This window comes from Manis pentadactyla, chromosome 4, assembly GCF_030020395.1.
Source record: "Manis pentadactyla isolate mManPen7 chromosome 4, mManPen7.hap1, whole genome shotgun sequence".
Taxonomy (NCBI): domain Eukaryota; kingdom Metazoa; phylum Chordata; class Mammalia; order Pholidota; family Manidae; genus Manis; species Manis pentadactyla.
In genome coordinates, this window is record NC_080022.1 from 115,687,742 (window position 1) to 115,702,320 (window position 14,579).

A 14,579-nucleotide genomic window follows, 5' to 3' on the forward strand; every position below is an offset into this window, starting at 1 on the left:
AAACACACACACACAACCTCTCTAACACAACCACACACAAATCACAAACTCCACACATAAGACGGACACAACACATACTAATAATCCACAGACTACTCCCCTATGACGCACTACACACAACACACAGCCACAAGCAGGCAGTATAGAGCACACACAGGTGCACGCAGACAGCTCGAAAAATCACACCCAAAATACACACTCACAGAACACATCAGACGCAACGCAAAACTTACATCACACAGAATGCTCAAAATACAGAGACCACCCAACATCTATCCTGTATGTAACACACAGAAAGCATATAGACAGCGCTCACACAACCCAGAACACAGTACACAACAGAAAGCAGAAAGACCAGACGCAGTACACATGAAACACGACGACGGAAGGCAGACAACAGAAACACAACACACACACAAACACCAACGGATAACTCATAAAAAATGACAAGATATACAACACACAAAGAACCACTCAGTGCACAGAACACACAGCTCACGACCACACCCATGACACATTGCACGCCACACAGAGAAAGTATGCAGAACAATGTACTCAACAAGCAGCAAAGAACCCATAACACACATTGTACATTCACAACACACACCACATATACAAGCACCAGTAGAACACTCATAAAAAATGACAAAATGTACAACACACAAGGAACCGCTCAATGCACACAACTCACAACCACGCACGTCACACATTGCACGCCACACGGAGAAAATTACACAGAGCAGTGAACTCGACACGCAGTAAAGATCCCACACCACACGTAGTACCTACTCTACACACACAACATGGACAACACACACAAAATAAACAAGGCCCACAGATCACAGTCAACACAAGCCCAAACACACAAGAACACACAGCACACACAGCACAGCCAAACGGAATACACACAGAATCACAACACAAACACCACAAATCATTCACTACCGCATATCAACCACAAATACAGCACACTACACGAAAGAATTCCAGAAAGCACAACACGCACGGATCAAACACGCACAATACACAGTAATAAACACATAACACACAACGCACACAGCAAGACATAAAAAAAAGAAGCAGAAACGACACACAGCACACACAACACAACACACACAAAATGTGCATCACAACAGCGCAGACAACACTCACTACATACAACACTCGCAGAACATACAACACACCGGCCACACACAACACACATGGAGAGCACCAACACAACACATACAACGCACACGAAAAACACCCACAACACGCCAAAGAGTTTACATACAACCTCTCAACACACAAACATCGCCTCACCCTAAACAACAAACCCCACACACACCGAGCACATGACTGCACACAATACCCATGAACCACGGTTCTCAGAGTAAACACAACACACACAGTGAGGGACACTGACCAAGCATGACCACACACAGTACACACATCACAAATTACACTCAATACTCAAACAGCGAACCCCACACACCACCTGTCAAACACAAACCCACGGTAATCACAACCACATGCAGAACCCGCACCACACACAACACATGCGAAATGACATTGAAGAAATACACAAACCACAAAAGAACACCGAATTTATGAAACACATTTCACAGACTGCACACACCACACAAAACACACATAAAACATACAGCACACAGGGCCTCACAGAACGCACAATGCGAAGCACACAACCTACATACAAAGCACGTCAGACAGAGCACACAATTAATATCCCACTCAACACGTAAAGCACACAGAGGACACAACACAAAGCACAATATGCCAAACAGATTAGGATACACCCAACACACATGCAACTGAGAGCACAATACGTTGCACATCACGGAACACACGTGCGGTCCCATCACACACTAAACATGAAACAGAAAACCATTCACAGACCACATAACATTCCCGACCGTGAACACAACATGCTACAAAAAAGTCACCAAACGTACGACACACAAAGACACACTCCAAGCACGCAACACCCAGCGCAGGACCGCCCACAGACACACCAGTCTCACGGCCCTCCACAGAGCAATACACACAGAACATACCCTACAAACAACAAAGTACCCAAACTGCACACCTCACAATCGCAACAGTCACAACACAGAAAGAACACAACACACGGGAAACACACGCTCAGACACATAAACACTGCCATGCACATTAAGCCAGCAGACCACAGACATCAGAGCTAAAAACACACCATAACGCAGTATGCAAAACGCAACACAACACAGAATACACACCCAATCACACAACAAACACCACAACCCATGCCCTACAGTATAAACAAAAGACGAACGACGCACTTCACACATGACACAAAACCCACAAACACAAAGGACCACACAGAAAGACGCACAACGCAAACATCGCACACAACACACACATTAAAAGAAACACATCAACACATTGCCGCAACACACAAAATAATACACAAATTACAGAGCAATACATCACACAACACACAAACATCACACACAATTTATACATCACACCTCATAACACACACAACAACCTGCAGTAACAACACAACACACAGACCGATGCAACCACTACATACCATACGTAAAGCCACACGCTCAAGGAATAACCACAATAAACTTAAGTAAACTCCCACAAACACAAAGACAGAGGACACACACAAACTCAGCACGCTAAAAGCACAACAGATGAAACAACATACAGCACAAACATCACAGGACATAAAGGCACACGATTCTCAGACACCACGGTTAGCCATATACACACCACACACACAATGAGGTACACGACACGAGCAAAACCACATACAGATAACACGTGTCCCCTCACACACTTAATCAATCACACACACAGCCTCTCAAACACAGCCAAACACGTATCAGAATCACATATGCATCACACACAGAAAACATACAAAACCACATGAAAGCAAACAACCAAGAATAAAGGCCGATAGCACACTTTTCTAACACTGAACACCCCACTCACAACCGCACGCAGACACCCCACACGCATGTATACACGGGCACCTTTACGCAATGCGCGCACAAACACACACACACACACAACATAAAGTAAAAACACAACAGTCACAGGGCGCACACCAGACACAACAGAGTACATGTTTCTCCTAAAACACACAAGTCACATTTGCAAGAGTACATGCACCACGCACCGTGAGGAACACCAAACACAACCACACACAGGTGACATATCTCACTTCGCAAACATAACAAGCACCCTCACATCACAACTCAAACACAACCATACGCAAATCACAATCACATACGGAAAACACACACAAAACAAATCCCTAGGCAAAACACACACAACCCACAAAGAAGACAAAGAGCGCACATTGCATACACTACACTCTGCAAGCACAACCACGCACAGACACAAAACACGTACATCCTCACGCAGGAGCACAACGCAGAGCACACACACAACACAGAAACACGCGAAACAAGGGTCCCAAGACACAGACCACACACCTCAAGGCACATAACTGCTCACAAAACACACACGGAAAACACTGCACAGACTACGTACTGCACACACCATGAGACATACTGAACAAGCGAAACCGCACAGTCAACACTTCTGATATCACGTGCATAACTCAAACAGCCAAACACACACACACAACCTCTCTAACACAACCACACACAAATCACAAACTCCACACATAAGACGGACACAACACATACTAATAATCCACAGACTACTCCCCTATGACGCACTACACACAACACACACAGCCACAAGCAGGCAGTATAGAGCACACACAGGTGCACGCAGACAGCTCGAAAAATCACACCCAAAATACACACTCACAGAACACATCAGACGCAACGCAAAACTTACATCACACAGAATGCTCAAAATACAGAGACCACCCAACATCTATCCTGTATGTAACACACAGAAAGCATATAGACAGCGCTCACACAACCCAGAACACAGTACACAACAGAAAGCAGAAAGACCAGACGCAGTACACATGAAACACGACGACGGAAGGCAGACAACAGAAACACAACACACACACAAACACCAACGGATAACTCATAAAAAATGACAAGATATACAACACACAAAGAACCACTCAGTGCACAGAACACACAGCTCACGACCACACCCATGACACATTGCACGCCACACAGAGAAAGTATGCAGAACAATGTACTCAACAAGCAGCAAAGAACCCATAACACACATTGTACATTCACAACACACACCACATATACAAGCACCAGTAGAACACTCATAAAAAATGACAAAATGTACAACACACAAGGAACCGCTCAATGCACACAACTCACAACCACGCACGTCACACATTGCACGCCACACGGAGAAAATTACACAGAGCAGTGAACTCGACACGCAGTAAAGATCCCACACCACACGTAGTACCTACTCTACACACACAACATGGACAACACACACAAAATAAACAAGGCCCACAGATCACAGTCAACACAAGCCCAAACACACAAGAACACACAGCACACACAGCACAGCCAAACGGAATACACACAGAATCACAACACAAACACCACAAATCATTCACTACCGCATATCAACCACAAATACAGCACACTACACGAAAGAATTCCAGAAAGCACAACACGCACGGATCAAACACGCACAATACACAGTAATAAACCCATAACACACAACGCACACAGCAAGACATAAAAAAAAGAAGCAGAAACGACACACAGCACACACAACACAACACACACAAAATGTGCATCACAACAGCGCAGACAACACTCACTACATACAACACTCGCAGAACATACAACACACCGGCCACACACAACACACATGGAGAGCACCAACACAACACATACAACGCACACGAAAAACACCCACAACACGCCAAAGAGTTTACATACAACCTCTCAACACACAAACATCGCCTCACCCTAAACAACAAACCCCACACACACCGAGCACATGACTGCACACAATACCCATGAACCACGGTTCTCAGAGTAAACACAACACACACAGTGAGGGACACTGACCAAGCATGACCACACACAGTACACACATCACAAATTACACTCAATACTCAAACAGCGAACCCCACACACCACCTGTCAAACACAAACCCACGGTAATCACAACCACATGCAGAACCCGCACCACACACAACACATGCGAAATGACATGGAAGAAATACACAAACCACAAAAGAACACCGAATTTATGAAACACATTTCACAGACTGCACACACCACACAAAACACACATAAAACATACAGCACACAGGGCCTCACAGAACGCACAATGCGAAGCACACAACCTACATACAAAGCACGTCAGACAGAGCACACAATTAATATCCCACTCAACACGTAAAGCACACAGAGGACACAACACAAAGCACAATATGCCAAACAGATTAGGATACACCCAACACACATGCAACTGAGAGCACAATACGTTGCACATCACGGAACACACGTGCGGTCCCATCACACACTAAACATGAAACAGAAAACCATTCACAGACCACATAACATTCCCGACCATGAACACAACATGCTACAAAAAAGTCACCAAACGTACGACACACAAAGACACACTCCAAGCACGCAACACCCAGCGCAGGACCGCCCACAGACACACCAGTCTCACGGCCCTCCACAGAGCAATACACACAGAACATACCCTACAAACAACAAAGTACCCAAACTGCACACCTCACAATCGCAACAGTCACAACACAGAAAGAACACAACACACGGGAAACACACGCTCAGACACATAAACACTGCCATGCACATTAAGCCAGCAGACCACAGACATCAGAGCTAAAAACACACCATAACGCAGTATGCAAAACGCAACACAACACAGAATACACACCCAATCACACAACAAACACCACAACCCATGCCCTACAGTATAAACAAAAGACGAACGACGCACTTCACACATGACACAAAACCCACAAACACAAAGGACCACACAGAAAGACGCACAACGCAAACATCGCACACAACACACACATTAAAAGAAACACATCAACACATTGCCGCAACACACAAAATAATACACAAATTACAGAGCAATACATCACACAACACACAAACATCACACACAATTTATACATCACACCTCATAACACACACAACAACCTGCAGTAACAACACAACACACAGACCGATGCAACCACTACATACCATACGTAAAGCCACACGCTCAAGGAATAACCACAATAAACTTAAGTAAACTCCCACAAACACAAAGACAGAGGACACACACAAACTCAGCACGCTAAAAGCACAACAGATGAAACAACATACAGCACAAACATCACAGGACATAAAGGCACACGATTCTCAGACACCACGGTTAGCCATATACACACCACACACACAATGAGGTACACGACACGAGCAAAACCACATACAGATAACACGTGTCCCCTCACACACTTAATCAATCACACACACAGCCTCTCAAACACAGCCAAACACGTATCAGAATCACATATGCATCACACACAGAAAACATACAAAACCACATGAAAGCAAACAACCAAGAATAAAGGCCGATAGCACACTTTTCTAACACTGAACACCCCACTCACAACCGCACGCAGACACCCCACACGCATGTATACACGGGCACCTTTACGCAATGCGCGCACAAACACACACACACACACAACATAAAGTAAAAACACAACAGTCACAGGGCGCACACCAGACACAACAGAGCACATGTTTCTCCTAAAACACACAAGTCACATTTGCAAGAGTACATGCACCACGCACCGTGAGGAACACCAAACACAACCACACACAGGTGACATATCTCACTTCGCAAACATAACAAGCACCCTCACATCACAACTCAAACACAACCATACGCAAATCACAATCACATACGGAAAACACACACAAAACAAATCCCTAGGCAAAACACACACAACCCACAAAGAAGACAAAGAGCGCACATTGCATACACTACACTCTGCAAGCACAACCACGCACAGACACAAAACACGTACATCCTCACGCAGGAGCACAACGCAGAGCACACACACAACACAGAAACACGCGAAACAAGGGTCCCAAGACACAGACCACACACCTCAAGGCACATAACTGCTCACAAAACACACACGGAAAACACTGCACAGACTACGTACTGCACACACCATGAGACATACTGAACAAGCGAAACCGCACAGTCAACACTTCTGATATCACGTGCATAACTCAAACAGCCAAACACACACACACAACCTCTCTAACACAACCACACACAAATCACAAACTCCACACATAAGACGGACACAACACATACTAATAATCCACAGACTACTCCCCTATGACGCACTACACACAACACACACAGCCACAAGCAGGCAGTATAGAGCACACACAGGTGCACGCAGACAGCTCGAAAAATCACACCCAAAATACACACTCACAGAACACATCAGACGCAACGCAAAACTTACATCACACAGAATGCTCAAAATACAGAGACCACCCAACATCTATCCTGTATGTAACACACAGAAAGCATATAGACAGCGCTCACACAACCCAGAACACAGTACACAACAGAAAGCAGAAAGACCAGACGCAGTACACATGAAACACGACGACGGAAGGCAGACAACAGAAACACAACACACACACAAACACCAACGGATAACTCATAAAAAATGACAAGATATACAACACACAAAGAACCACTCAGTGCACAGAACACACAGCTCACGACCACACCCATGACACATTGCACGCCACACAGAGAAAGTATGCAGAACAATGTACTCAACAAGCAGCAAAGAACCCATAACACACATTGTACATTCACAACACACACCACATATACAAGCACCAGTAGAACACTCATAAAAAATGACAAAATGTACAACACACAAGGAACCGCTCAATGCACACAACTCACAACCACGCACGTCACACATTGCACGCCACACGGAGAAAATTACACAGAGCAGTGAACTCGACACGCAGTAAAGATCCCACACCACACGTAGTACCTACTCTACACACACAACATGGACAACACACACAAAATAAACAAGGCCCACAGATCACAGTCAACACAAGCCCAAACACACAAGAACACACAGCACACACAGCACAGCCAAACGGAATACACACAGAATCACAACACAAACACCACAAATCATTCACTACCGCATATCAACCACAAATACAGCACACTACACGAAAGAATTCCAGAAAGCACAACACGCACGGATCAAACACGCACAATACACAGTAATAAACACATAACACACAACGCACACAGCAAGACATAAAAAAAAGAAGCAGAAACGACACACAGCACACACAACACAACACACACAAAATGTGCATCACAACAGCGCAGACAACACTCACTACATACAACACTCGCAGAACATACAACACACCGGCCACACACAACACACATGGAGAGCACCAACACAACACATACAACGCACACGAAAAACACCCACAACACGCCAAAGAGTTTACATACAACCTCTCAACACACAAACATCGCCTCACCCTAAACAACAAACCCCACACACACCGAGCACATGACTGCACACAATACCCATGAACCACGGTTCTCAGAGTAAACACAACACACACAGTGAGGGACACTGACCAAGCATGACCACACACAGTACACACATCACAAATTACACTCAATACTCAAACAGCGAACCCCACACACCACCTGTCAAACACAAACCCACGGTAATCACAACCACATGCAGAACCCGCACCACACACAACACATGCGAAATGACATGGAAGAAATACACAAACCACAAAAGAACACCGAATTTATGAAACACATTTCACAGACTGCACACACCACACAAAACACACATAAAACATACAGCACACAGGGCCTCACAGAACGCACAATGCGAAGCACACAACCTACATACAAAGCACGTCAGACAGAGCACACAATTAATATCCCACTCAACACGTAAAGCACACAGAGGACACAACACAAAGCACAATATGCCAAACAGATTAGGATACACCCAACACACATGCAACTGAGAGCACAATACGTTGCACATCACGGAACACACGTGCGGTCCCATCACACACTAAACATGAAACAGAAAACCATTCACAGACCACATAACATTCCCGACCGTGAACACAACATGCTACAAAAAAGTCACCAAACGTACGACACACAAAGACACACTCCAAGCACGCAACACCCAGCGCAGGACCGCCCACAGACACACCAGTCTCACGGCCCTCCACAGAGCAATACACACAGAACATACCCTACAAACAACAAAGTACCCAAACTGCACACCTCACAATCGCAACAGTCACAACACAGAAAGAACACAACACACGGGAAACACACGCTCAGACACATAAACACTGCCATGCACATTAAGCCAGCAGACCACAGACATCAGAGCTAAAAACACACCATAACGCAGTATGCAAAACGCAACACAACACAGAATACACACCCAATCACACAACAAACACCACAACCCATGCCCTACAGTATAAACAAAAGACGAACGACGCACTTCACACATGACACAAAACCCACAAACACAAAGGACCACACAGAAAGACGCACAACGCAAACATCGCACACAACACACACATTAAAAGAAACACATCAACACATTGCCGCAACACACAAAATAATACACAAATTACAGAGCAATACATCACACAACACACAAACATCACACACAATTTATACATCACACCTCATAACACACACAACAACCTGCAGTAACAACACAACACACAGACCGATGCAACCACTACATACCATACGTAAAGCCACACGCTCAAGGAATAACCACAATAAACTTAAGTAAACTCCCACAAACACAAAGACAGAGGACACACACAAACTCAGCACGCTAAAAGCACAACAGATGAAACAACATACAGCACAAACATCACAGGACATAAAGGCACACGATTCTCAGACACCACGGTTAGCCATATACACACCACACACACAATGAGGTACACGACACGAGCAAAACCACATACAGATAACACGTGTCCCCTCACACACTTAATCAATCACACACACAGCCTCTCAAACACAGCCAAACACGTATCAGAATCACATATGCATCACACACAGAAAACATACAAAACCACATGAAAGCAAACAACCAAGAATAAAGGCCGATAGCACACTTTTCTAACACTGAACACCCCACTCACAACCGCACGCAGACACCCCACACGCATGTATACACGGGCACCTTTACGCAATGCGCGCACAAACACACACACACACACAACATAAAGTAAAAACACAACAGTCACAGGGCGCACACCAGACACAACAGAGCACATGTTTCTCCTAAAACACACAAGTCACATTTGCAAGAGTACATGCACCACGCACCGTGAGGAACACCAAACACAACCACACACAGGTGACATATCTCACTTCGCAAACATAACAAGCACCCTCACATCACAACTCAAACACAACCATACGCAAATCACAATCACATACGGAAAACACACACAAAACAAATCCCTAGGCAAAACACACACAACCCACAAAGAAGACAAAGAGCGCACATTGCATACACTACACTCTGCAAGCACAACCACGCACAGACACAAAACACGTACATCCTCACGCAGGAGCACAACGCAGAGCACACACACAACACAGAAACACGCGAAACAAGGGTCCCAAGACACAGACCACACACCTCAAGGCACATAACTGCTCACAAAACACACACGGAAAACACTGCACAGACTACGTACTGCACACACCATGAGACATACTGAACAAGCGAAACCGCACAGTCAACACTTCTGATATCACGTGCATAACTCAAACAGCCAAACACACACACACAACCTCTCTAACACAACCACACACAAATCACAAACTCCACACATAAGACGGACACAACACATACTAATAATCCACAGACTACTCCCCTATGACGCACTACACACAACACACACAGCCACAAGCAGGCAGTATAGAGCACACACAGGTGCACGCAGACAGCTCGAAAAATCACACCCAAAATACACACTCACAGAACACATCAGACGCAACGCAAAACTTACATCACACAGAATGCTCAAAATACAGAGACCACCCAACATCTATCCTGTATGTAACACACAGAAAGCATATAGACAGCGCTCACACAACCCAGAACACAGTACACAACAGAAAGCAGAAAGACCAGACGCAGTACACATGAAACACGACGACGGAAGGCAGACAACAGAAACACAACACACACACAAACACCAACGGATAACTCATAAAAAATGACAAGATATACAACACACAAAGAACCACTCAGTGCACAGAACACACAGCTCACGACCACACCCATGACACATTGCACGCCACACAGAGAAAGTATGCAGAACAATGTACTCAACAAGCAGCAAAGAACCCATAACACACATTGTACATTCACAACACACACCACATATACAAGCACCAGTAGAACACTCATAAAAAATGACAAAATGTACAACACACAAGGAACCGCTCAATGCACACAACTCACAACCACGCACGTCACACATTGCACGCCACACGGAGAAAATTACACAGAGCAGTGAACTCGACACGCAGTAAAGATCCCACACCACACGTAGTACCTACTCTACACACACAACATGGACAACACACACAAAATAAACAAGGCCCACAGATCACAGTCAACACAAGCCCAAACACACAAGAACACACAGCACACACAGCACAGCCAAACGGAATACACACAGAATCACAACACAAACACCACAAATCATTCACTACCGCATATCAACCACAAATACAGCACACTACACGAAAGAATTCCAGAAAGCACAACACGCACGGATCAAACACGCACAATACACAGTAATAAACACATAACACACAACGCACACAGCAAGACATAAAAAAAAGAAGCAGAAACGACACACAGCACACACAACACAACACACACAAAATGTGCATCACAACAGCGCAGACAACACTCACTACATACAACACTCGCAGAACATACAACACACCGGCCACACACAACACACATGGAGAGCACCAACACAACACATACAACGCACACGAAAAACACCCACAACACGCCAAAGAGTTTACATACAACCTCTCAACACACAAACATCGCCTCACCCTAAACAACAAACCCCACACACACCGAGCACATGACTGCACACAATACCCATGAACCACGGTTCTCAGAGTAAACACAACACACACAGTGAGGGACACTGACCAAGCATGACCACACACAGTACACACATCACAAATTACACTCAATACTCAAACAGCGAACCCCACACACCACCTGTCAAACACAAACCCACGGTAATCACAACCACATGCAGAACCCGCACCACACACAACACATGCGAAATGACATGGAAGAAATACACAAACCACAAAAGAACACCGAATTTATGAAACACATTTCACAGACTGCACACACCACACAAAACACACATAAAACATACAGCACACAGGGCCTCACAGAACGCACAATGCGAAGCACACAACCTACATACAAAGCACGTCAGACAGAGCACACAATTAATATCCCACTCAACACGTAAAGCACACAGAGGACACAACACAAAGCACAATATGCCAAACAGATTAGGATACACCCAACACACATGCAACTGAGAGCACAATACGTTGCACATCACGGAACACACGTGCGGTCCCATCACACACTAAACATGAAACAGAAAACCATTCACAGACCACATAACATTCCCGACCGTGAACACAACATGCTACAAAAAAGTCACCAAACGTACGACACACAAAGACACACTCCAAGCACGCAACACCCAGCGCAGGACCGCCCACAGACACACCAGTCTCACGGCCCTCCACAGAGCAATACACACAGAACATACCCTACAAACAACAAAGTACCCAAACTGCACACCTCACAATCGCAACAGTCACAACACAGAAAGAACACAACACACGGGAAACACACGCTCAGACACATAAACACTGCCATGCACATTAAGCCAGCAGACCACAGACATCAGAGCTAAAAACACACCATAACGCAGTATGCAAAACGCAACACAACACAGAATACACACCCAATCACACAACAAACACCACAACCCATGCCCTACAGTATAAACAAAAGACGAACGACGCACTTCACACATGACACAAAACCCACAAACACAAAGGACCACACAGAAAGACGCACAACGCAAACATCGCACACAACACACACATTAAAAGAAACACATCAACACATTGCCGCAACACACAAAATAATACACAAATTACAGAGCAATACATCACACAACACACAAACATCACACACAATTTATACATCACACCTCATAACACACACAACAACCTGCAGTAACAACACAACACACAGACCGATGCAACCACTACATACCATACGTAAAGCCACACGCTCAAGGAATAACCACAATAAACTTAAGTAAACTCCCACAAACACAAAGACAGAGGACACACACAAACTCAGCACGCTAAAAGCACAACAGATGAAACAACATACAGCACAAACATCACAGGACATAAAGGCACACGATTCTCAGACACCACGGTTAGCCATATACACACCACACACACAATGAGGTACACGACACGAGCAAAACCACATACAGATAACACGTGTCCCCTCACACACTTAATCAATCACACACACAGCCTCTCAAACACAGCCAAACACGTATCAGAATCACATATGCATCACACACAGAAAACATACAAAACCACATGAAAGCAAACAACCAAGAATAAAGGCCGATAGCACACTTTTCTAACACTGAACACCCCACTCACAACCGCACGCAGACACCCCACACGCATGTATACACGGGCACCTTTACGCAATGCGCGCACAAACACACACACACACACAACATAAAGTAAAAACACAACAGTCACAGGGCGCACACCAGACACAACAGAGCACATGTTTCTCCTAAAACACACAAGTCACATTTGCAAGAGTACATGCACCACGCACCGTGAGGAACACCAAACACAACCACACACAGGTGACATATCTCACTTCGCAAACATAACAAGCACCCTCACATCACAACTCAAACACAACCATACGCAAATCACAATCACATACGGAAAACACACACAAAACAAATCCCTAGGCAAAACACACACAACCCACAAAGAAGACAAAGAGCGCACATTGCATACACTACACTCTGCAAGCACAACCACGCACAGACACAAAACACGTACATCCTCACGCAGGAGCACAACGCAGAGCACACACACAACACAGAAACACGCGAAACAAGGGTCCCAAGACACAGACCACACACCTCAAGGCACATAACTGCTCACAAAACACACACGGAAAACACTGCACAGACTACGTACTGCACACACCATGAGACATACTGAACAAGCGAAACCGCACAGTCAACACTTCTGATATCACGTGCATAACTCAAACAGCCAAACACACACACACAACCTCTCTAACACAACCACACACAAATCACAAACTCCACACATAAGACGGACACAACACATACTAA